Source organism: Perca fluviatilis, chromosome 12 (assembly GCF_010015445.1).
Source record: "Perca fluviatilis chromosome 12, GENO_Pfluv_1.0, whole genome shotgun sequence".
In the NCBI taxonomy this organism is placed as follows: domain Eukaryota; kingdom Metazoa; phylum Chordata; class Actinopteri; order Perciformes; family Percidae; genus Perca; species Perca fluviatilis.
In genome coordinates, this window is record NC_053123.1 from 15,714,819 (window position 1) to 15,739,958 (window position 25,140).

At 39.4% G+C, this 25,140-nt stretch overlaps 1 long non-coding RNA gene across 1 annotated transcript; it reads left to right on the top strand.

The window, feature by feature from the left end:
- The first annotated feature begins 787 nt into the window (after window positions 1-787).
- LOC120570206 lies at window positions 788-25,140 on the top strand. The gene is made up of 3 exons (XR_005641030.1): window positions 788-908; window positions 18,387-18,539; window positions 25,066-25,140. It is a non-coding gene; the product is annotated as an uncharacterized LOC120570206 (long non-coding RNA).

Consider the following 25,140-nt stretch of genomic DNA (forward strand, 5'->3'; position numbering starts at 1 on the left):
CTTCAATCTTTGGAGAAATGAACGGGCAAAAAATCTGGTTAATTGGTGACAAATTCTGTCTTAATAACAAAGTAAAAGAGGTTTCTTTTAAAATCTTACATAAAATATATCCAGTAAAAAGGACATTAAGGAGATTTAAACTTGATATTGAATATTATTGTACTTTCTGTGAACTAGAAGAATAAACAATCTGTCATTTGTTCTTTCACTGTGTGTATACTAAAATATTTTGGGTAGATGTTCAACATCTTATAAGACGGAACACTGGGCAATCAATTCAATTTAAAGATATCTTTATTTGTTTTGAAGGCAATGAGTTGGACAATGATGTTGTTTATTTTGTTCAATTAATCTTGTTATTGGGGAAATTCCACATTCACAAGAAGAAATGGGCGGACTCCAAACCACGCTTTGAACACTTCTTTCAAGAACTGCACCAATATGGCAACACTATTAAGAGACATTAAAAATAAGAAGGCAATTAAGACTGGAAGTGTGTTTGAAAAATTTCTCATGTACTGGTGATACATTTGACTTAATATGTACTACACTTTTATTTTCTACTTTTTTATTTATTTTCTACATGTATTTTTCTCTGTATATGCACCTCTGGTATTGACTATTTGTATATGTACCATAGACTGTTAATATTAATATACAGTCTATGATATGTACATACTGGCGATGTACCTATGTTCTTTACTAAAAAAAAAAGAAAAAAAAAGAAAAAAAAAGAAAAAAAAAAGAATAGCAAGGTTGTATGTCACTTCCAGTTATCACATTTGAATGGCAGGGTCGAATCGATGTCTATCGGTGAAAATCAATTAGCAGGAATATTTTTCCCCACCTGGATACAACCTTAATAGAAGAATCCATGAGGAACCTGGGGATGTGTTTAAAAAATAGCGGTAAGTGGTTTAAACGACCTGCTTTGTTTTTTAAAGTTCGAAAGTTCGACCCTGTGACCAAATGCTAAAGTCTCAATAAGCACTAACGTTAACAGGTAACGTTAGTTAGCTTAAATGCTAATTAGTGGTTAGCCTATGTGAAGGCGAAGTCGATGTCGACACCAAACTGAGGGCCTACCCATTACCTGTTGAGAGCACCTTTGTGCAAAACTTAAAGCTAAGCTAGATATTTTTATGAACTATTATTATCTAATGTGAAAATAGTTCGGTAACGTTAACTATTTGGATATCAAGTGATTGGGTAACGTTACTTTTCATGATTTCCTTCTAGGAAGAAGACCTTGAGTGTAATTTTGAATAAGAGGAATGGGAAGCACTTGGTAGTCCGTATTTCTCTTTTAACAATAGACATAAAATGACACAATACAAGCTCATTCATTGAATGTACTAACGTTATATCTCTGACAGTCTGCACATAATAAAGCCTCAGTAGGTGCTCCCAGTTGTAAAACTGGTATAACGTTAGGTACACTGATACATGTGTTCTGGGCCTGCCCATTATCTAAATTCATAACCATCCCTGCAGAACTATAGAGAATAACCATACTGGGCAATACCATAATAAAAGCAGGGTCCAACATGAAATTTTTTTCCCACTGCCCCACAAAAAGAGCAGTCATTGATACCTTTTGTGATGTGGTTTTGGTACATATTAATTATTGTTTTAAAATTATGCAACATAGCTAAATTGCCACAATGTTCTAAAGAGGAAATGTGCTGATCATTCAAATATCAGATATTTAAAGTAAAATTATTTTATTCAAACAACAGCCATCTGGTAACAAGTGTGTTTACTCTTCATGTTCATGTTGTAGTAACCTGACTATTTCCCAGCCATGTTCACTGGGCTATTTTATGCGTTAATTTGGAAATGATTGTAAGTATTGTAAAATTGCCAACACAGTTGAATGCAGCACTGGGAAAGCTGATTTTGCAAAGCTGATTTTACAGAGCTGCAACTCGACCCCAGTCAGACCGGAGCTGCAGTCCGGTTGAGGCCCTGCGACGTACATTAATATTAGTTCCTGGCGAAGGAGGAGAGCGGACAGCAGCTCCGGTCTGGCTGAGTTTGAGTTGCTGCAGCCTCTGCTGAAGGTCCAAAGCATGTGTGGGCTCTTTGTGGTGGGTGCCGGCAGTCGTTTGTTGATGTTAGCGAACTCCATTTCTAACAACGTTAGAAATAGTTGCACCTAACCAATTTACAAACAATGTCACTGACCCGAACGGGCCAGCGACTGGCCAGTCAACTTGCCCGACATACTGTTTTACTGGCCCCAGGCCATTGGGCCATTGTTTATGTCGAACCCGGAAAAGTCACTAAAACAACCTCAAATTCATTAGAATAGCCCTTATCACAGTGAACATATGGATAGCCATGCAATGGAAAGATGATCCATCACCTATGCTACATCTGATGGACTAATTAATTAGCGTCATGTAATGAAAAGATTTGGGGTGGTTTTCTGGAGACAGAGTCCACAACATAGAAGGCCTGCTCATACAGATAAAACAGCGAGACATGGCAAAGACAAACAGTAGACAAAACACGATGGCACAAGAGACATATTTGACACGGGGGGATTGAAGCAGCAGTACTGTTGTGGGAAAGGAAACACCATGCATGGTATAAATTATAGAGAGTAAGCAAAAGAGGAACGATTGAAAGTCAGCGCTCAGCTTCTAACGGCAATGGTGAAAACAACAGACAAAGCCAGAAATCTTGGTGTAGTCATGGACTCAGACCTGAATTTCAACAGCCACATTAAGACAATAACAAAGTCAGCCTATTACCACCTTAAGAATATATCAAGGGTTAAAGGACTTATGCCTCAACAGGATTTGGAAAAACTTGTCCATGCTTTCATCTTTAGTAGACTCACTTGACTATTGTAACGGTGTCCTTACTAGGGGTGGGCGATATATATCGTTTACGATAATATCGTCATTGTTGTATTAACGATGCGCAAATTGACATTATCGAGTATTTAAATTACTTAAAAAAACACTTCAAAACACGCATTGGAACCATTGACATATATAAAATGGACCAACAGAGCCCGTTGCTCTGGATGGAGACCAGTGAAGGCTATTAGAAGCAATTTTCTGGTGATCACTTGCTTTACTGCGCAGCCTCCAACTGACAGAGACAACGTAAATGTGACGTGAGCAACGTGTCTGAAAGTTGTAAGTCTTCTGGTAGCTGTGCCAAGAGAAATCTCAATCATTCCCAATCTTACAGAGACGGAGAGCGTAGGTATATGTAAGGACATAACATAGACACAGGCTAATTATTGATCACTAACATGCTAGTTAACATTAGTAATTAAACCTAAACAGCTAACGTAAGTCCAAACTGCCTGCGACCTTCTCCTGTACTATACGGTAATTCCTCTACTGTGCGACAGTAAGTCACTTGGTTATGACACAATCGTTAGCCTATTTTTATAAAAGCGTCTGCTACGGAGCCATAACGTGAGGTACAAGGTAATGGAGCCTTTTATACATTGTCGTGTTTCTTTAGAAATAAACAATGGACAAATAGAGTCTTTAAACGCTTCAGATGTAAAGTTTTTCGCTGTCAAAGTGGCGCCAAAATGTATGCTAGTTAGTGGAATGTTAACGGGAGGTGATCTCTTTGTAGCGTCAAAATGGCGCCATAGGAGGTTTGAGTTCTGAAGCAAAGCTTACCCCCTTGATTGGAACGCTACAAATTCACTCGTGTCAACAAAGATGGCGGCGCGCTATTGTGCAGCGGCTACTAGCTCCAGGCGGCTCATAACATCCCGGAGGACATAGCCAGACCGGGCGCTGCGAGGGTTGTTGTCGGCGCTAGCACGCCGAGCTAGCTACCGGCAGGATGAGAAAATAACTGGCAAGACCAGAGGCGGAGGACTAACCGCAGGATCGTTGTCCAGCACGTCTCACCTGACCTGGAGCCCTGTCGCTAATATACAGGCCATTTTATTTACCACGAAAACAGCACACTGCCATCTACATAGCCGCCAATGCTAAAGTTAGCACAAGTTTGGCTCACTGCTAACCATATGGCGTTTTTCCATTACATGGTACCTGCTCGACTCTACTCGCCTCAACACGCTGTGCGTCCGTTTTCCATTGCAGATTTTAGTCATTTTAGTACCGCCTCAGCGTGGCTGGTCGTCATAGCGACTGCCGTGGGCGTGGCTTAGTAGCGTTGCTTTTCCCCGACTCATTTCCTGGTTCTCCGTCTCCGTAAACAACATGATATCAAAGAGATAGTTAACGTTTACTGCTCCAGATTTCCCACCGTGGTCAGAAAGAACAGGGGAGACACTTTGTTTCTCTCACATATATATGACTCTAGAGTCGCTACTCGCTGCGGAGATAATCGCCGTCACTCTCTCACTTCTCCCTCGCTCACCAGCTCCCCACACACACACATCACACATGCACACACCAGCGCACAAGTATAAACATCAGGCCACTTGTATGCTACGGAGAAAGCTCTGCGTGGAGCCTCCGGCAGCAAAAAAACACCGCTGGCTAAACTATATAAAAATGTCTCTCGCTAGCAATGCAGTGATCAGTGACGATTCTTTCCGACCAGTCAGCAGCCTGCAGGTTTTCACGTCACCTTTTCGGCTCGCCTCAGCTCGCTTGGAACCTCGACTGAGGTGGTACTAAAAAAAGTATCTGTTAGCAGGTACCAGGTACTTTTTTTCGTAATGGAAAACCAAAAAAGGTACCATGTAATGGAAAAGCGCCAATAGTGAACAAACTGCAGCGCGATGAACTGGAGGGGATACAGGGGACTTTTAGAAGGCGTCCTTAAAGTCTGTACTCCCTAGGGTTGGGTATCGTTTGGTTTTTTTTCGATTCCGGTGCTAAATCGATACTTTTAAAACGGTGCCGGTGCCTGAACCGGTGCCTGAACCGGTACTTTTCAATAAAGTTAAAAAAAAAAAGAAGAAGAAAAAAAATAAGGGTAGTAAACAACAGTCAGTGACTTGTTTATTGCTAAGGCCATGGTCAAAATTAAAGATTTAATAATAATGTAATAACTATAACAATAACAATAACTTATTTCACCAGTAAATTGCTGTTGAACCCCAGATGGGAAAAGGGTATTTTACAAATACTGTGAATGCACCACGAGGCTACCTGTTTTAAGTGAATGCACAGTCTGTGTTGTTTAATTCCGACAAAGGCAGCTGCGAGTGAACGCACCGTCTGTGTTGTTTAATTCCGACAACGGCAGCTGCAAGTGAACGCACCGTCTGTGTTGTTTAATTCCGACCATAAAAACATACTGTATATCTATGAATTCCGACAACGGCAGCTGCTGCGCTGCATTGCAGACTGTTACATCCCGCTGTTGAAGTCCTCCACAGTGAAATACAGTCACACTTTACACTGTTTAACGTTAGCTGTCAGCATTTTACCGGTGTTTAATCCAGCTGCTAGCTAAAGGTAGGCTAACGTTACATGCTGTCAGGTGTAGTGTAAAGTCAAGCACCGAAATGAGGCACCGAAACTTTCGTTCTTATTCGGTCTCGTTACTACTGTTTACGTCGGCACCGGTTCCCTATTGGCACCGAGTTTCGGTACCCAACCCTAGTACTCCCCAGCTTTTTTCCAGCATGTAGATTGTGCTACTAGAGGGAAGAACACACTAGACCATGTATACTCTAACATCAAGAAAGCATACAGAACTGCGCCTCTACCTCACCTGGGCCAGTCAGGTCACATCCAACTACTCCTGATCCCAGCATAAATCCCGGTCAGAAGGAACAGCCAAGTAGAAGGACTATCAGAACCTGGCCTGACACTGCCCTATCCCAGCTCCAGGACCGCTTCCAATAAGGACATGGTTGTGTGCAATATGTTACAGAACAGAGCCCTTTATTATTATGATTTAATCTTGCTTGTATGCTGCACAATTTACATTACAGCAGAGGTGTACAACTGAATGTTTACTCAGAGTTCAATGTTCCTACACTAGTTCAATTAGTATTAGTATAGTAGTATTTTGTCTTTGAATTGTTTTTACTTGAATACTTACATTTTAAAGAAAATGAATAAGAACTGTTTTCATTCAACATTGTGCCCATTATTATAATCGGTGATTAAGTAACTCAGACTTTTAAAAACACATTTTTAAAGGATATCGTCTAATTATCGTTATCGGCAAAATCGGCAAAAATATCGAGATATTATTTTTTGTCCATATCACCCACCCCTAGTCCTTACAGGTCTCCCTAAAAAAAATCAATCAGACAGCTGCAGCTAATTCAGAACGCTGCTGCCCGAGTTCTCACTAAGACCAAGAAAGTGGATCACATCACTCCAGTTCTGAAGTCTTTACACTGGCTTCCTGTACCTCAAAGAGTTGATTTCAAAATACTTCTGCTGGTTTATAAATCACTAAACGGTTTAGGGCCAAAATATATTTCTGATCTGCTACTGCACTACGAACCACCCAGACCTCTCAAGTTGTCTGGGACAGGTCTGCTTTCTGTCCACAGAGTCACAACTAAACAGGGAAGCAGCGTTCAGTTTCTATGCTCCACATATCTGGAACAAGCTCCAGTTCCGCCGCAACTCTGTTCTTTTAAAAGATAATTTTTTGGGGGCATTTTAGGCCTTTAATTTTAGACAGGACAGCTGAAGACGTGAAAGGGGAGAGAGAGGGGGGAATGACATGCAGCAAAGGGCCGCAGGTCGGAGTCAAACCCAGGCCTGCTGCATCGAGGAGTAATCCTCTATACATGGGCACCAACTGAGCTATCTGGGTGCTCAACTCTGTTCTTTTTAATGTTTAAAGTTTTTTGTAAAGCACTTTGAATTGCCCTGTTGCTGAAATGCGCTATATAAATAAAATTGCCTTGCCATGATGTTATGGTATCAGACTGACGGATGTGTGGGGGCAGGGAGTTCCAGAGCCTGGGAGCAGGGCAGCTGAAAGCCCTCGCACCCATGGTGCAGAGGCGTGGGATGGTTAGGAGACCAGCAGAGGAGGAGCGCAGAGAGCGGGAGGGAGTGTAATCCTGGAGGAGATCAGAGATGTAGGCTGGGGCTAAGTTGTGGAGGGCTTTGAAAGTAAGCAAAAGGTTTTTGTAATTAATCAGGTATTGAACAGGCAGCCAGTGTAGCTGGATGAGAACGGGGGTGGTGTGGTCGGAAGACTTTGTGCGGGTAATGATCTGGGCAGCAGAGTTCAATGATTTGAAGCCTGGTAAGCAATTTGGTGGGAAGGCCAAGGAGAACAGCATTACGGTAGTCAATATGGGATGTAACGAAGGCGTGGACCAAGACTTCAGTGCTGGATTGAGATTGGCATGGGCAGAGTCTAAAGATATTGTGGAAGTGGAAGAAAATAGTCTGGGTGATGTTGTTTATGTGAGGTGCACAGGAAAGGGTGCTGTCCAGGGTGACACAGAGACTCAAAAAGTGACTATGCATGCTTCTAAGCTTTACCAATGTTCTTTTGGAATATGTGTTAGTATGTGTGTCTCATGTGTTGTCTGCTGTGACCTGTCTGACTTGTGTCTCTCTTGTTTATTGTCTCTGTGCATGGGCGACCAAACTTGTTGTCTAATCCCATCAACCACAAACTGGCATCTTGCATCGGATTAGCTCTAGTAAGGGTGCCATCTCTCAAGTTGTGGTGGCTAATACTTGTTCATCCCTGTTTTCAGCAGATGTACTTATTTGATCACATAAAATAAAGTATATCAGCGAGACCCTAAAGACAGCTGAAGCCTCATATTTCCTTCAGCTGAACTTAAAAATGCAGTTTAGCACTAAAGGCCTGTGGATTTTGTTACCCCGTCTCTTAAACTGGAGTCAAGCTAGTAAGGGATTTATTTACAGCCTGTCTTTCCTTGAACATAAGGGAATGTGAGTATTGTATTAAAATAGAAAAAAAACTAAATAATTGACACATTTGTTTGCCACTTTCAAGTGGCAGTAGCCCCTGCATTCTTTGCAATGTAAGTAATTTGCAGACAACATTAACAATTCATCAGTTTTTCCTTATTGAGTAAATATTGAACTGGTTAGGTAAATGACACTTAATTACACTGCCTACAAGACTCTTACTACTGCTGTGTGCTAGAGGTCGACCGATTAATCGGTAGGCCGATTAATCGGCCGATTTTTTGGCTTTTTTTTACATAATCGGCATCGGCCAATATCAAGCCGATTAATAGGCAGGCGCATCTGCGGGCAGCCTGGTGTTGTTGATGTTATTGTGGAACACGTGTTCGACGCACGCTGCCCCTAGAGTCAATTACCAGCAGAGTGAGCAGACCTCATCCAGTGCCTAAGGAAGGAGCTGTTCCTCGGAGAAAACGGTAAGGATTAAATTCTTATAAGTCGTATATATTTAATGAAAAACGTATGACATGTTACTGCCAACTTCGAGAAAAAACATGAACAGGCGACATGACGTTCGGCTACTTTGGATATTGATAGCTGTCGTGTCATGCTGTCATGTCACAATAATTAAGCTAGAATTTTGCAATCACAGACAGTGGATCTGAGACTTTTATTATTTGTTCTGTTTGTGTGTCTATATTTGAGAGGGTTGTCAACTCAATGCAGAGAAAGAAGTTGTAGTTAAAAGAGACCACCGCACCATAGGCTAGTGAAGGACTGGCTTTGCTTTGCTAGCGTCGTTGCTAGGGTTGGTACAGTGTAGACCCGCTGCTAATATGGCACCTGTGCCTTAACGACCCGTATCTACCGGACCGAATAGCAACGCAGATTTCTGTACCTCATTTCGGCGCCACTGATATGCCTGCGTTGCTCTCTGATGCTCCGAAAACGAATGTTAGAATAACAGAAACATCGCAGCATGTGACGCTAGTTAACATTACACTCGTCAGCAGCTAACGTTAGCCTACCGTTAGCTAGCAGATGGATTAAACACGATTAAAATGCTGACAGCTAAACGGTGTAAAGTGTGATTTATTTCACTGTATAGGATCCAACAGCAGTATGTTAAGCAGTGTGCTGCTGCCGTTGTTTAGCTACTTGTCTGAAGAACAACACAGACGGTGCGTCGCGGTGCATTCAAAGTTGTAAAATACCCTTTTGCCATGGTGGTTGTTTTTGTCGTTCAACAACAATTTACTACTTGTATCACTTACAATGCACTGAATTATTAGCTGATTTATAAAACAAATGTTAGATTTTATATCTATACCTATCTATAAAATCACTTGAAGAAGATACTAACCTTGTATTTTCCCCCTTTTTTAGTCATTAAGTCTGATGGCTGAAAAGAAAACCACCCCCTTATGGCAGCACTTCACCCAGCCAACACCAACACAAAGAAATGCTGCTGGTTGCTACTGTGTGTCAGCACTACTATTGTTAAAATGGTCAATTTATTTTATTGTTCTCAGCTGTTTGATAAATGCTGCTAAGTGCACTAAACTTTATCTTTTAATTGAAAAGTTTTTTATTACAACTTACTTTTTATTTGTTTTTATACAATATATGTTTTTACATTATACATGTTTAATGTAAGTATACAAGTGCAGATTGGTGTTCAAGTGTTCAATAAATGTTTTTGTTGAGAAATTTTGTGTATCTTAAGTACTTATTAGTGTTAAATTTTATCTTTCAAATCGAGGTTAAAAACAAGCAAATATCGGCCAAAAATAATCGGCAGCATACATCGGCCATCGGCCGACCCTGATTTCAAAAGATCGGCATCGGCATCGGCCTGAGAAAACCCATATCGGTCGACCTATACTGTGTGCTATATCCAAGACCTTTACCTGCTGCCTTGATAGTGTGCCTTTGAGCTTTTAAAAAATAAATTTGTATTTGCTTTTCAGCCAACAGCTCTGCTCCCTGTTCTTAGGTCATTTTCAGAAGGCTGTGAAATAACATTTATAAAGCCTATAACCTGGATGTCTCAGTAATTAATAAGTATTGGCCCATACTGTAAACTAACCTCTATTTAGCAACTTCTTGGCCTCAATTACTTTCAAAATTCCAGTCTTGAATTTGGCCCAATAAAACTGGGTCTGAGTATTGATTCTGGCATGCTTTCAGTTCTAGGTCTACTGGACTTAGCATTAGTGCTGTGTTCAACATTGTTGACTGAGAATATTGCCAGACTGATTGGAAAACTGTCCTAAATTAGTTTGTCTTCGTAAAGGATTATGTCAGTTAAAGATGTGAAAAGAATAATAACAACATCTGCACAATATACATGTAATCCATATCAGATAAATATCTGCTGTAAATACTACTTATGTACAGCATTGTCGACTCTGTTGAGATTTGTTCAACTCAATGGTACTGTTTCAGGGACTAGGTTATGGTGGTCTTAGTTAAGTTGGTTTAGGTTGTTATCGGGCATTATTTGGGGGTGGGGGGGGGACACGCAACTCAGACACACAAGGATGACACATACAAACGCACACATTTGCACTTGCAGTGCAGCTGGCCTGTGGTCTCCAAAAACAGTCTAGATTTTGTCCACTAGATGTCAGGGAGCTCCCAGATTTGAGAATGAACTAACCAGCATCCAGCTCTCAGTGACCTCATACCTTTTAAAGGTGATCTTATGCTTTTCCATATTTTCTGTCATATCCATAATGTTATGTCGGATTTAATGTTAAATGTGGCCAAAACAACAAATGAGGTAAACATATTTCAGAGAAATCCCTGTGAGCTAAAACGTTCAGATTTCCAACTGTTCTGAACGCTCCAGGTTTCAACAGTTTTTTTCTACTCTTGGCTAAGTTTTAGGTAAGGCCGCCTTCTATGAATGGTCATCTGCTTCAGGCAGGGACTACTGGAGTGTTGTTTTTTTTTGCGTTAACATTGTTGCATGTAGTTACATGCTAACGGCAGTAAAAGATCACATTATTACTCCTGACACATTTCCGGTTATGTAGTAGCTATTTGGTTTAAAAGCCTTTATCTGCGATTTTTGACTGTAGAAAGTAGGGCTGAACAATTTTGGAAAATTATCTAATTGCGATTTTGTTTTTTTTCACCAGTATTGCGATTGCGATTTAATATGCAATTTTTTTTTAAGCTCTTTGTCTTCTGTATTATTCAACAAAGACAAGCAATAAATCATTGTATAGTATGAACAACACAAGATTAAACAAACTGTTTCCTGGAGGCCAGGCCTGTATGTGATGATGGAATTAGGTGATGCATGAATTTATATCTTTTATTTAACTACTTCAATCACAGTAATATATTGGGCACTGACCAAGCCTGGTGTAAACATTCATATGAAAGTCAGAAACAAATCACACAAACTAAAGTGCAGATTGCAGAAATATAAAAAAAATTATGTGGCTTTACCACACGTAGTAGTATTTCAATCAGGAGAGTTTTGTTTGCAGATATGCAAAAGGTTTTAATGTACAACAGCATGTAGTGTACAGTGTATTGGAGATTGAACTCCATCGTTATTAATATATTTAATATATTAATAAATTCAATGTAGGGGTAGGGAACCAAGATGTAACCCCCCGATGGAATCCAGACACCGGTGGTGGCGGAGAAGGCCGGAAAACCAGACCTAGGAGGCACTGCAGCGACAGCTGGAGAACCACTAGGACGGGAGGTGGAAGGGGAGGAGGAGGGACGACGTCTGCCTGAAATGACAGCTGATAGCACAGGGAGAGAAGCAGCTTTTTAAAACAGTGATGTGACGCGTGATTGGCCTGTGGGATCCTTGGCCGTTCCTGCTTGGTTTATAAGAAGGTGAACGCCTCCAGTGCTGATTCGCTTTAGGAGGGACTGATTACTTGTTAGGTCTTCCTGAAAGAATTTGCGCTGAGCTACATTTAGATTATTTAATTATTTACTGTAATAATCATATGTAAACATGTGGATTGCACTTTTTAAACACTGTATTTGAACTTTACTAGACAGTTAAATAAGTAAAAAAAAAAATATATATATATATATATATATATATATAAAACACAACGGTGTATTTTTTTTTTTACAGCGCACACAGATGAGCTGCCTCCAGCCCCTCTCCCTCATGAAGTTGCGTGCAGAGTGTGTGACAGCTCAACGTTGTACTTACTCATAGTGATGGGACAACCGATTCTTTTATGCGAGTCGGTTCAACCGGACGGTCGTTGGTTGGCCTATCGAGTTAATAGATTCCATCACCGGTTCCTGTGCCCTCAGCGGTGGCGGCAGGGGTGTTGGTGATTGCACATTTACTTCCCCCCCAGGAACCAAGACACCGCTTGATTACATTAGACTTGAGCGGCTGCAGTTACATTCGGTCTTGACATACTATTTACACAATCATACTGACCAACACTAGACTCACGCACTGGCCATGGTTACATTTGGTAGCCTGGTGCGCGGTCTCCTCGTGACAGTCTAACTACCATGTAGCAACATTCACTTGTAACATTTAACTTAACATAACTACCAAGATAAAATTACGTGTATTTGTATGTGATATAATACTTTCCCCTTGGTAATGTAGCCTATGAATTTCCATGAACACAATTCTAAAATGCACGAGACATAAAGGCTTCTGGGATTGGTTGATAATTCAAACTTGCCGAGAACCTAAACACCCATTTGATTACATAGACTCATGCATTAGGCATGGTTACGGTCTGGTTCAGTAGCCTGGTGCGCGGTCTCCTCGTGACAGCCTACCTGCCATGTAACAAACATTTAACTTAACAAAACTACCAAGATAACATGACGTGTATTTGTATGTGATGTCCATCAATAATGTAGCCTATGAATTTCTATGTACACAATCATCTAAGATGCACGAGAAATAAAGGCTTCTGGGATCGGTTGATAACTCAAACTTGCCGAGAACCTAGACACCCGTTTAAATATAGACTCATGCAGTACCCTCGGTTACGGTCCTTACGGTCTCGTTCAGGGTGGGATATTAACTTTTTTTCAGCCACAGTCGCTGGTGGATGCCCAATTTTACCAGCCACTTATATCTTTTACCAGCCACTTTTTCCAGAATTCAAATTTATAAAAAGTGCAATAGCATATTTTGAATTGCTTCAATACATTATTTTTTTTTATTATTTATGCATATTTTATTAATATAGGCAAATAAAAAGTGGTGTGAAAAAAAGCCTGCAAGACCATGGTTAAATTGTGTTTGGTCAATCATAATCTACAGTAATTGTAGGTTTACATGTTTAATGAACAGAAAAAATATTGACTCATCTCTCAGTAACATAGCATTAAACAGTCCCTCCAGGATTTTGCGGGAGCTTTTGTAAAGAATTGCGATAAAAGTTGCGATGCCTTTTGTATTTTTGTTGCAATGAAGTTGCAAGAGACAGTGAAAGTTGCTTTTTTTGTATAGTTCTTTAAAAATAAAAAGGAAACTTATTTTGGAGAGAATAAAATTACTCTGGGCTGAGTTGTGCTAGTAACCTTTCCAAAAGGCTCACGATGCTGCAAATGTTGGTATAATATGAAAATGGCTGGTGGGTTTAAGACAAAAAATTATAATTTATTGAATAGATAAATTTGAACATTTCTGTCAGTGGCATGTTGATCTTTGCATTGTTAGTTTATTTCCTAACCTGGCCTGGGACACACATTCATACGGTTTGATAAAGTACTTTAACTTGTTTATCATTTCACTTACAATAACGAGCGTAGATGTCCTCAATTTAGGTCATCCTGTACGTCTCCTCTCCGGTTTTCCTACATCCACCGTGTGTGTGTGTGTGTGTGTGTGTGTGTGTGTGTGTGTGTGTGTGTGTGTGTGCGTGTGCGTGTGTGTGCGTGCGTCGCAGGGGGAACTGAACAGCAGAGAGCCGACAGGATTAAAACAGCAGCAGCTTTCAGCGACTGAAAAATCGTTACAGCGTACACTGAAGTTTAATACAGGTTGTCAGGACGGTCTGAAATGTTTTGCACGGTCTTTCGCTGTTTGTTTTGTCAATGCGCCACTTGTTCTAAAAGTACCTTCTCTTTTTCTTTACTTCGCCCTCAACAGTTTGTATAGCTACCGCTAGGGCTGCAGCTATCGATTCTTTTTGTAATCGATTAATCTAGCACTTTATCGATCGATTAATCGGATAATTGTTTTTTGCGTTTTTAAACAACCCAAACTAGGGAAAAAAGCAACATTTGTATTGCCTACATTGCTTACAGTATCATCTCTCAAAAAACTAAACCTATTAAGTGCATTTAAGTGCAGTTCATTTTTTTTCAAATGATATCAACCTCAAACTAAGGCATACATTAAACATACACAAACATTACATTAAGTTGTGCAGCTTAACTTTCAGAACTACAAGTTTCAACCTGAGACTGATCTGAATATACAGTAGGCCTATATGTAAATATTAGTTATACTCAACCTATTTTCATTTATATATTTGATTATAATGTCACACAGCTCTGTTACACTTATGCTATTAGGTCGTTGATCAGCTGTTTCTCCGTAGAGAGAGAGAGAGAGAGAGAGAGAGGGAGAGATGCTCAACAATCAGCTGTTTTTAAAAAGGCTGGAGTTGGCTGGAAACGCGGCTGTACAGCCGGTTTTTTTTTAAAAAAAAGATAAAAAAAAAAAATTTTGGTATTTGAATGTTTATTATGGAAGTACTCGAGAAATGGTGCAACAGTAACATAACGCGACTCCTAAGCATTGTGCATTGTTACTTAGCAACAGCATTCTTTGACAAAAGCTGTCCAATCCGTTACAAGGAATGTTTGACAATCCACCCGCCACTGTGGCTGGTATACAAGGCAAAGTCACCCGCCACTTTGAAAAAGTACCCGCCATTGGCTGGTGGCGGGTGCTAATTTCCCACCCTGGTCTCGTTCAGTAGCCTGGTGCGCGGTCTCCTCGTGACAACCTACCTACCATGTAGCAACATTCACTTATCTTAATAGGTTAATTAATCGGCTCTTCTGTCAGTTCGTCAACACTACTTACTCAGAGAGGCTATCGTAACGATAGTTAGTTAGTAGTAGCATGCTGCTGCTGGTCTTGCCGTGGGATTAACTGTACTAATAAAACCGTTGAAACAACGCAGCCACGCTGCTGTGAAAGCTCCCCGAACGTTATTTTTCAGAGTCTGGTTGTTACCCCTCTCCGCGGCAGTCTCCTCCACTCCATATCTTTATAACGGAGATAGCTAACTGGAGCTAACCGCTAATCACTGCTAACCGAGCCTTCAGTTCTGCGTGCCTGTATCCATTAACTGCATGTATGGACTTGAGCCTGAGAAAACCCTTCATTTTATTAAAATGGTTGTAAAAGATTTAAACTACAACTCAGAGTTGTTTGAATGACAGAAATCTGCTCAAGGTACGGCATAGCGTTAGCGTGCCAAGTTGGTGCATTCTCTGCGGAGTGCAGACTGAATTGCTCTCGCGAGTCACGTGACCAAATCACAGGCTTTGCGATTAGGAAATTGCGTTTTAACATATCGTTATATTATTGCAAATGCGGTTAATCGTTCAGCTCTAAGTGCGGCTATTTTCTAGTAGTGTCCACTGCTGCGTGCTGACGCCAAGTAAACATGTAATCTTGGCTGTCAATGCTGTTATTTATATTGGGTTGCATTACTGCTGAAACATGTTCGTTTTGGTAGTATTTTGTTCCGAAGCCTTTATCTTAGCCTTTAGCTCTTTATCTCTATTTTTGACTGTAGAAAGTGCTGCTCCATTCCATTACAATCTAACGTTAGCCTACTGCTAACTATTAAGTAGCTGCATGCTAATGCCAGATAGCTGTAATCTTGGTGACCAATGTTGCTTATTTCTCCCCAATTTCGGGTGACATTACTGCTGGGACATGTCCGGTTGTGTAGTAATCGGTTGAGAAGCCTTTATTGGTGATTTTTCACAGTACAAAGTCCTGCTATACTCTGTTGCAGTAGCTCCAGCTGCAACTAGTGAAACAACAGCGGAGCGGAGATTCTAGGAAACTCAGAAATGCGGAAACACACTGGCTAATTAGAGCAGACTGGGCTTTGTCAGGAGGGGGGCTTAAATAGACAGGCGTTACAGAGCATCTCAGACAGAGGGTGAATACAGGAGCAGCAGCCATGGGCAGTATGAGAAAAGTAAAGTGTTTTTTGAACATTAAAGCATGTAAACATTTTCTATTACAAACACAAAATACAAGTATAAACCTGAAAATGCTATAGGCTATAATCGGTCACCTTTGACCTTTCAAATGTGATCAAACTAAATAAAACTATGACATTTCATCACTTCTTAAATTTAAATGCCTATCCCAGTGATTTTAGATAGCAAACTATTTAAATTCAGTGTTCACTGCATACACTTATCACTGCATACACTTACAATGGTATATAAAAACACTCAGAGTAACAAAAACACATTTGTTTTCAATGAAAATACAGGATCTTCCTATTTTTAAGTTCTGATCTAGGTTAAGGTGTTAATTGTAGGAATTGCGGTCACCTGCTTTCTTTCTGCAGCAGCCACCAAAAGAGGGCGACATAACATTAGAAATGAAGAAAAATATTAGCTCCACGTATGAAACCCCCAAATACTGTTTCATTCAGTTGCTCATTTCTCAGTTTAAGCTCTGTATACCATGACGTTTATAGTTCAAATCAGTTTGCAGATTATTAGATATGTTCATATGTTGTTGTTTTTTTATTTGCAGAGTACACCTGACCATGGCTGTTGTAACATTCTAAAATGTTGCCTCTTCTTTGTTTTCTTGTCAATCTCTTAGCAAATGCAATGCCTTCTAACTAAGTATGACGTTCATGAGTATAAAGCTGACACAAAGAGTCATATGTGACTGTAGTCAGAAGATGGCAATGGTGTCAGGTTATTGCTTGGCTGTCAGTGTTGGTGGCCTGGACAGGCAGCGGCTCTGCAGTAAGCAGGGCTCCTTTCTGCCTGTTGGAGATCTTGTACTGGCTGCTTGAGTCAGCCCTAAGCCGCTCTCCCCACGCAGGGCTCCCTTCACCAGCGTTCACCTAAATCTGTCACACAGATTTGACACTGCGTCACTTGGAATGCTCTCTGAAATGACATGTATATAATGTGGAATATTGTGCACATTTACAGCCTGGACTTCCCTTAGAGCATAAATGGTTTTCTTGTTTTTTATGATTTTTATTTTTTTCTTGTGGGGAAAATATGACTCAAGTTAAATTTTTTAATACTACTAGTATTAATGTAAATTATTTTTTATGTCTAGGCCTGAAATGTTAAAATGCAGTTTACTGTTATAACTTATTTTGGATCATTGTTAAATAAAAACATTAAATTTATAAAAACAACATATTTCCTAATTAGGAGGGGGGTGGAGTTAGAGGTTCATTTGGTTTAATTAGATGTTAAAGACCAATTCACAGTATTACCATATGGGGACTTTTACCAACTGAATGTTGTCTTTACGTTTCTGTGGCCAGTCAAAATTTTGCCGTCAAACATTCAGCATGTTTAGTCCATAAACCTAACAACCCAAATCAGCTCAAATTAGGCTCAGCTATTTGTGTGAGGAAGTACTCTAAATGCTGTCTCATATCTTTTTCCCTGTGAGAAAACATTTTACACTGATCCTGATTTTAGAATAGATTAATTTCAACTTCCTATTTCAGATAAGTACTGTATAGAAATGTAAAGTATCAAACTGAAATATTAAGGGAACAAAATTAATAATAAAAATCCATTAATATTGAGTATGTTCCTGCAAATTATATTAACATGTTACATATTGTTAATGTGTAATGCATATGTACAGTGAATACCTTTCTATATTATGTTTCATTACTGTTTTTGTTGAATCACATATTTTCACCGGTTACTTACAGACGTAATATTAATTATATTCTTGGCTTTATTATTTGATGATGTCAGTCTCCACTCAGCAGAATATATTTACACACTGTTCCCCTTTGACAGCTAAGTTGTTGTTGTTGATATTTGCAGTAATGATTTCCTAATATATTTCCTATACATAAAAAGCTCTTTGCCTATTCAGGCTTATGTATCCAACCATCTGCCTCTGTCTGCCACCAGTGCGTTTCCTCGATAAGGCTCCTGCCTAGAGAAAGTTCTGCACTAGCAGCAGAGACCAGACAGTGGACTGAGTGCCCATCACCCTGGGTTCACTTCTTTCCCTCATACGGTGATCACTCTGTGGCTTTCTTCTGCAGTATTTCCTGGATAAAGTTGTAGCAACTGGCCTTGGTGGCCAGTAAGTAGGATTTTTTTTCTCCCCATCTGGTGTGGCTTTGCCTTTTTGTATTGCGCAAAGTTGCTTGAAACTGGGTTGTGGTTTAGGGTTCTCAATGCATAAAGTCTCAGGTTTAAAAATAAGTAATGCAGTAATTAACGGAGTACTATGTCATATAATAATGTTTGTCTACATATACTGTTTATGAGTTAGCTGTAAGCCGTTTTTGTTTTTAAAAACTATAATGTTTGTGTCCCCGGCAGGCCTAGGAGGAGCATTATGATTCACTTATCCAAATGTAAATGAGAAGCCATGGACGTCTGCTCCTTTGGGAATCTCCACCCCTTTGAAAAGAAAATAGAGGTTAAAAATCTGCTAAACGAGTTAGCAGCAACCAGGATCCCTCTCTTCCACAGGTAATGAGTTTGATTAATTTTTGACCTTTTGGAAACTTTTCACTCCTTTTTTTTAAGCCTTTTTTTATTTTTCCCTTCCTGGGTAATAAAAAGCTACATGGTTTTACACTTAGGACTTGAAAGGAACACATAGTTTGCACATGAAAATTACAGGTACACAGAGGCCATAGTGAAAATGGCAATAATATTGTACATCAGCATGTTTTCAATATGTTTTAACATTTTAAGGCATTCATCAAACTAAATACATTGTAAAATATATGTACAATGTTTGAGATACTTTCTTGACTCAAAGGAAGGCAAAAACAAATGTTGGCCTATAAATAATAATGCATGGGATGCTTATTTTCTCACACAGGTGTTTAGAGATCCTCTCTCTGATAAATCATGATTTGTAAACTTTCCCATAGACAGCAGTGACAGGTTTCCTCTGATAATGTAGAAATATGGGGAAAGAGAGGGCTGGGCTTAAGTAGAGCTGTGATTTAGAGCAGAGAGATGCAGCATCTCTCCTTTCCAGAGGAGGCCCTCCTGGGTTTGATTTAATTCTCTGCTTGCACTATTAAAAAGGCCTTCTACTCTCTTCACTGTATGCACCTTGCTGTCATAACTGGCACAAAATCATTTATCAATGCCGCTTGTAGGCAGCGCGACTAAGGCCTTTCGCAGTGTATATTTTTTTCCATTATTGATTGTGTATGTAATTCATGAAGAAGTACAAAGATGGGTCTCCTCCTGTGTTGGAATGACCATATTAGGCCAATAGATGAGGGGACTTTTTCTGCTTCATCTACGAATCCATATAACAATCATCATTCCTGCTGGGAAGGAAACTTTGTTGTTAAAATGCTTTTTTATTTCACTGTTGTCTTACTGGCAGCTGAATTCAACAATAATTCTGTGCTGGACGTAAGACAAGCCGTTATTTGGTGCAATAAACTGAAAGGCAGTGAATGTCAGTGTCCCCCTTTGTTGTTTAATTTATTTTTTTTCAAAGTGATGGGAGGTGTCCTTGCTGTGAGAGTTAGTCATTGATGTGGCTATAGTTAGTTCATCCCCTGCAGCGACTGTCTGTAGGAGATGCTACTTCCTCTCTCCTGCTCGTTCATGGCTTCCTTTGCCTGGAATGATCACCTCTCTCAGTCTGTTTGGCTGCATTTTGTACGGGGGTGTGTGCACTTGATCGAGAACAAAAGATATAAGTGTGAAGTACAGCAAAGCCGCAGTTCCAAGAATCACACTGCTCTGGGGTCAAACAAAGTCCCGTAACCTTCTCAACAAAGCCAGCTCTCATGAGACTCGTACTGCTGGGAGATCAGTGAGTCTGCATCTTTTTAAAAGTGTTGAATTAAAAGTTGTGTACACGTTACATAACAACCCTTTGGCCCTTATAATACTTTAATGGGTATAATAAAGTTCTTGGTGATATCTATGACTATGACTCTAGCAGTTTTCTAACTAGTTAAGAAAAGGGTCCAGTCTGCTATGCCAAGGAAAGTAACTTAGTGTCTGAAGGCTGATTGTTTCTTGCAGTAGGCTTACAGACCCACTTACGTACATTACTTGGTGGATTTTGTTGTATATCATACACCATATATGCTTAAATATTTCTGATGGTAGGATACAGTAATTATACTAAAATGTATTTGAAAAGGAAAGGGCAAGACAAAGAATACACTGGAAAAGAATAAGCATTGTAATTGCTGGATGTTGATTTTATCCGTTGAACAATCTTCATTTGTTATATTTAGTGTTATAATAATACTAAATTGTTTTATCAACAACTTACTAATGGTCCTATCAGCAATTGACTAACCCTCTGCTCGATAGGCTTAAGGTAAATGGAAAGAATCTATTACAGGCTGAGAGCCCTTTATCTCAGCTGTCTTAAATATTGACATTTACAGTAATTTATCCCCATTTTCTATTGATTTCTTGTTTTGCTTTCAGGTTACGCTGTAAACAGGGTAAATAATGACAGATTTGATCAGAGCTCCCTTCAGAGATGATCCACACCTAGCTGGCTGTGCTGCTGACTTAGTTCACTCATCAGCTGTATAACTAATGAAGCTTCTGTAGAGTGGCGATTGTAGTTTCGATGAAGGCCAGGTCAGTGGTGACTAGGGTTGGGTATCGTTTGGGTTTTTTCTGATACCAGTGCTAAAACGATACTTTTAAAACGGTGCCGGTGCCTCAACCAGTGCCTGAACCGAAATGTATATAATATATTTGTAATGTATATAATATAAAATATTTTAAAAAAGGAGCACAAAACGACAGTTGGCGACATTAAAGAACGGCTTGTTTATTGCTAAGGCCATATGGTCAAAATTAAATGATTGATTAATAACGTAATAACAATAACTTATAACAATTACTTATTTCACCAGTAAATTGCTGGTAAACGCCAAAAACAAGCACCGATTGGAAAAGGATATTTTACAATCACTTTGAAGGCACCACAAGGCTGGCGAGTTTAAAATAAACGCACCATCTGCGTTGTGTTTCCGACAACCAGCTACAGTTTAGACTGTTACGTCCTGGTGTTGGACTCCTCTACAGGGAAATACAGTCACACCGCTTAACATAAGCTTAAACCGTTAAGACGTGTTTAATCCAGCGACTAGCTAACGGTAACGTAGCGTCCCGTGCGGTGATGCTTCTGAAAAAAAGAAATAAGTCAGGCTCCGAAATGAGGCACCGAAATTTACGTTCTTATTCGGTCTCGTTACTACCGTTTGGCACCGCATTTTGTTACCCAACCCTAGTGGTGACATCTCTTAGAAACAGATTAGGCATGTTGTCAGTGCTGCCGAAAGTCTGATTGAAACCTGAAGATATTGATCAGAGCTGGCAAGGGGTGTGTGTTAGTTTGCTAATTATAATTATAAGTCAGATGGAAGGTGGTGTGGCTTTTGCAGCAGTTTGTTGGATTCAGGGAAACAATCCCTGGCAGAAACAAGAAACCAAGAAATGTTTGCAGAATTTTACAAAGCAAGCTGGCTTGCAATTATGTTTAAGGGCCACATTTTAACGGGCAGTATGTGAGTTTAGGTGAAAAGACTTTTCACTTGTCACCTTATGTATCCTCTTGTGATTGCAAATCTATATAATCCACCAATAATATTATGATAATATTGTTTTGATCATGCATATTCTTACACTAAAAGAATTACTCTTCTAGAGTTAAACTGGAAAGTTTTCAACTCCCCTATTTATTTTGAAGATCTGTGCCCAAAACTATGATGTCTTTCCTAGGTTTTATCACTTCGATATCACCGTCTGGAATGCATTGGTAAGCCTGCCCTCCAAGGGCTACTATATAGCTCTCTCTGCAGGCTTTGTACAGGATGAAGAAGTCATAATCCTCAAACAGACTTAAATTCCTCCAGAAAGGCTCTTGATCCTGAATCCACTCATTTTCTTCAAACAACTTGGCCCAAAAGAGAAGGGATATTTGGGCATGGCTGAAATCCTTGATTGAAATCTGCTACAAGTGGGCACAGACACACGTGTGCGTCGATACACACACACACATGCATGTACACAAACAATCCCCACACACACATAAATACATGCACATGCACCTCCCAAGCCGTCGCCTGCTGTCGGTGAGAGCCTGGACCAGGTTGTTGAGAGGGCCTCTCTGAGCTCTTATTAAAAGGTAAACTTCTCTAAGGCCAGGGAATCATGTCAATCACAGGTTGTGTTTTCGCACCGAGCCCAAAGCCTGCTCTCTCCACCCTGTCAGACGCTCTTATCACCCTCAAAGCCATATCAGAATGCTGTTTGTTCTGCGCTTTAGTTTCACCCACACAGCGGATTCAAAAAGGTACAGGTCTATTTGATAGTGTATATTTCATTGCCGGAGAGAGACTGTGTTTGTCTTGCTGTGTTTGTCAGCTCATATTTGAGCTGAGGGTTCCTATTAAAACTAAACACCATATCAGAGGAATATTGCCACCGCCAGGCTCTTTTAAATCGCATATTGAGCCCATGGAGTGTGGAAGCAATTTAGTTGTAGCATAGTTTATAAGTGTGTCTGTGCTTGTGATGTTTCTATTTACTCTTCATTCTCATTTATTTACATAGTAGCCTCCCTCTACATATTTCATATGCTGTAAAAAATACTTTATTATATTGTTGTTTCTAATTTCCTGAAATATTAACTTATTTGCAATTTCACTTATTTAATAAAACCCTATGAGAATGTCTATTTTCATTGAGTAGCACTGTTGAAGTCCTCAAAGTCCTAAAGTCAGCAAAGACTTGAAAACTTCATGCATCTTTACCATTATACTTCACACTTTATGCTGTATCAGTCAGACAAGATGCAGCTCAGATAGCAGCACTACCAAAAGTGTTAGGTGGTGTGTTGTTTCTTTTTTTGGAGAACTCTGAATCCACCCACTTAAGTGCTTACTGGGACTGGATGGATATTGCTATTTTTGTTCAAGCTGTTGGACATTTGCCTTTGGTTTAGGCAAAAATTCAATATAATAGTATTGTATTTTACTCGAATTATGTCATTGTGGTATGATTATATCATGTTACTCTTAGTGTTTACTACATTATGTTGTCCAAACTGACTCCACAGTCAGTACAGTAGAATTAATTTATAGATTTTGTCAGATAAAATGCGAACAGGTGTCCGGTTTTTCCAATATTATCAAATTAATCTACAGCTATGTAGCAAAATTTATTTTTTTATTTATTTTAAATAAATGTATAGCTTTTTGGTGAAAGAAGTGAGATCCATTAATCCTGTAAATGATATGAGCAATACCAGGCCTGGAATAGGGAAATCCCAGTCCCAGTTTCTCTAACTCTTTAAACCTAAATATTGATTTTCTCATCGAAATCCCTTTTATCTAGATAATAGGCTACAAATCATGTACGTTTTCTAATATCAGGGTCAATTCATTACTGTATATACCTGCTAAATCCTCCTCATTCACCCATTGATGGATGAGGAAAACAAAAGTGAAGCAGTGAGGCTATTCCAGTCATTAGTAAGTTTGCTGGACAAACTGCAGGAGGGTGGCTGGGGAAATAAAAAGGTACTTGCGCTAGTATTGACCTTGTTGCTGGACGTACTGCTGTTTGCTCTGTGGCCAACCACACACACACACACACACACACTTTTGCATTGAGTGATGAAGGATGAAAACATTATTGGGTTTCCAATATTGTCAGGCAGTCTTGGAGGCAGTTTTACATAGTTGTGTAACAACAACAAAAACAGGCGGGCAGATTTAAACAAAGTAATTATAAACGCATGAACAAACTCAGTTAATCTTTCATTGAAGACACATTTGATTTCATAAATGCATTTTTAGTTGTTCCTATGCTGCTGGAACAGACAATAAAAAATGAACAAAAACAAAACCCTTAAATCTGTTCATTAGTATTGCAAACTGTAGTGTACTCCTGTCTGTTCAAGAATCCATATCTGTATATGAAAAACATTTCAAGAAGGTTTGTGATGGAACGCCGTGTAAACAACCCATTACTGCAACTCCAGCTGATTAACATATGATTGTAATTCATCATATCATGTGCAGCTGGTGACATCTTGCAGTAGCATTTATTTCATGTTGATACATGCCTTTGGTTCCTTTTTGACAACTCAAAACAAACAGATTGCAAGCTGTCGCTACATTTGCTCAAGATGAATGGTGAAATGAATTGGGAAATCAGGTGTGTCAGGTGATTAGCACAATCATGCCTGAGATCCTTGTGGAATCATAGTAACTTATTTGAATAAACACAGTGCAGACAGACTGTAGCGATAGCTGGAACCATGTGAATAATCTACTGTATCTTTTTTTTTAAACACTCCTTACAACCATTTTATAGTACAATCCACTGTGTGTAACCAAGCTTTGTCCTGGTAATATCAATATGAATGGTATTAAGTAATACCACTGTGACCTTGTATAAATTAAATGTCAGAATTACGTAATAACACCATGTCTAAATCACCCTAAGCATCGACTTATGAATTATATGTTCTATAAAAGAAGTTTCCATATCGGAAAATGTATACGCTGATACCGATATGTCTGTGATAGGCCAATATCGGTTGACCTTAATATTTTCATATTAAATTTTCAACTATAGCCTGCCTACTTTTGGATTTTTGACGATGATGCAATTTTGATATTTAAGAGTTTACAAAAAAATCAATAAGATGCACGTTTAAAAAAAAATATATATATATATTTTACACAAGCTTTAATTAAATTTGTTTTTCTAAAGAGCATATTATGTTCTGAATGTGACCTTTTTAACAGTTGAAAAATAAACATTTGCTCTCTGGTGGGCAAACTATGTAATGAGAATACTTGTCATTTATGTAATGTAATATCGTGTTACTTATTGGCCAATGAAATTTTTCAAACTTTCATGAAATGAAAGTGAACTGGTATGGTGACTTTTTAATTACAATTGTTAGGGTGTTTGATACCCATAATTTGCATCATCGAATAGAAAAGATTTCTAATTGAATCCATGTCTTTGTTAGGCCTGGGACCAGTGTTGAACCTGGCCACTGAAATAACTTGTCGACCAAAGTATGGTGGTGGACTGGTAGCTGGAG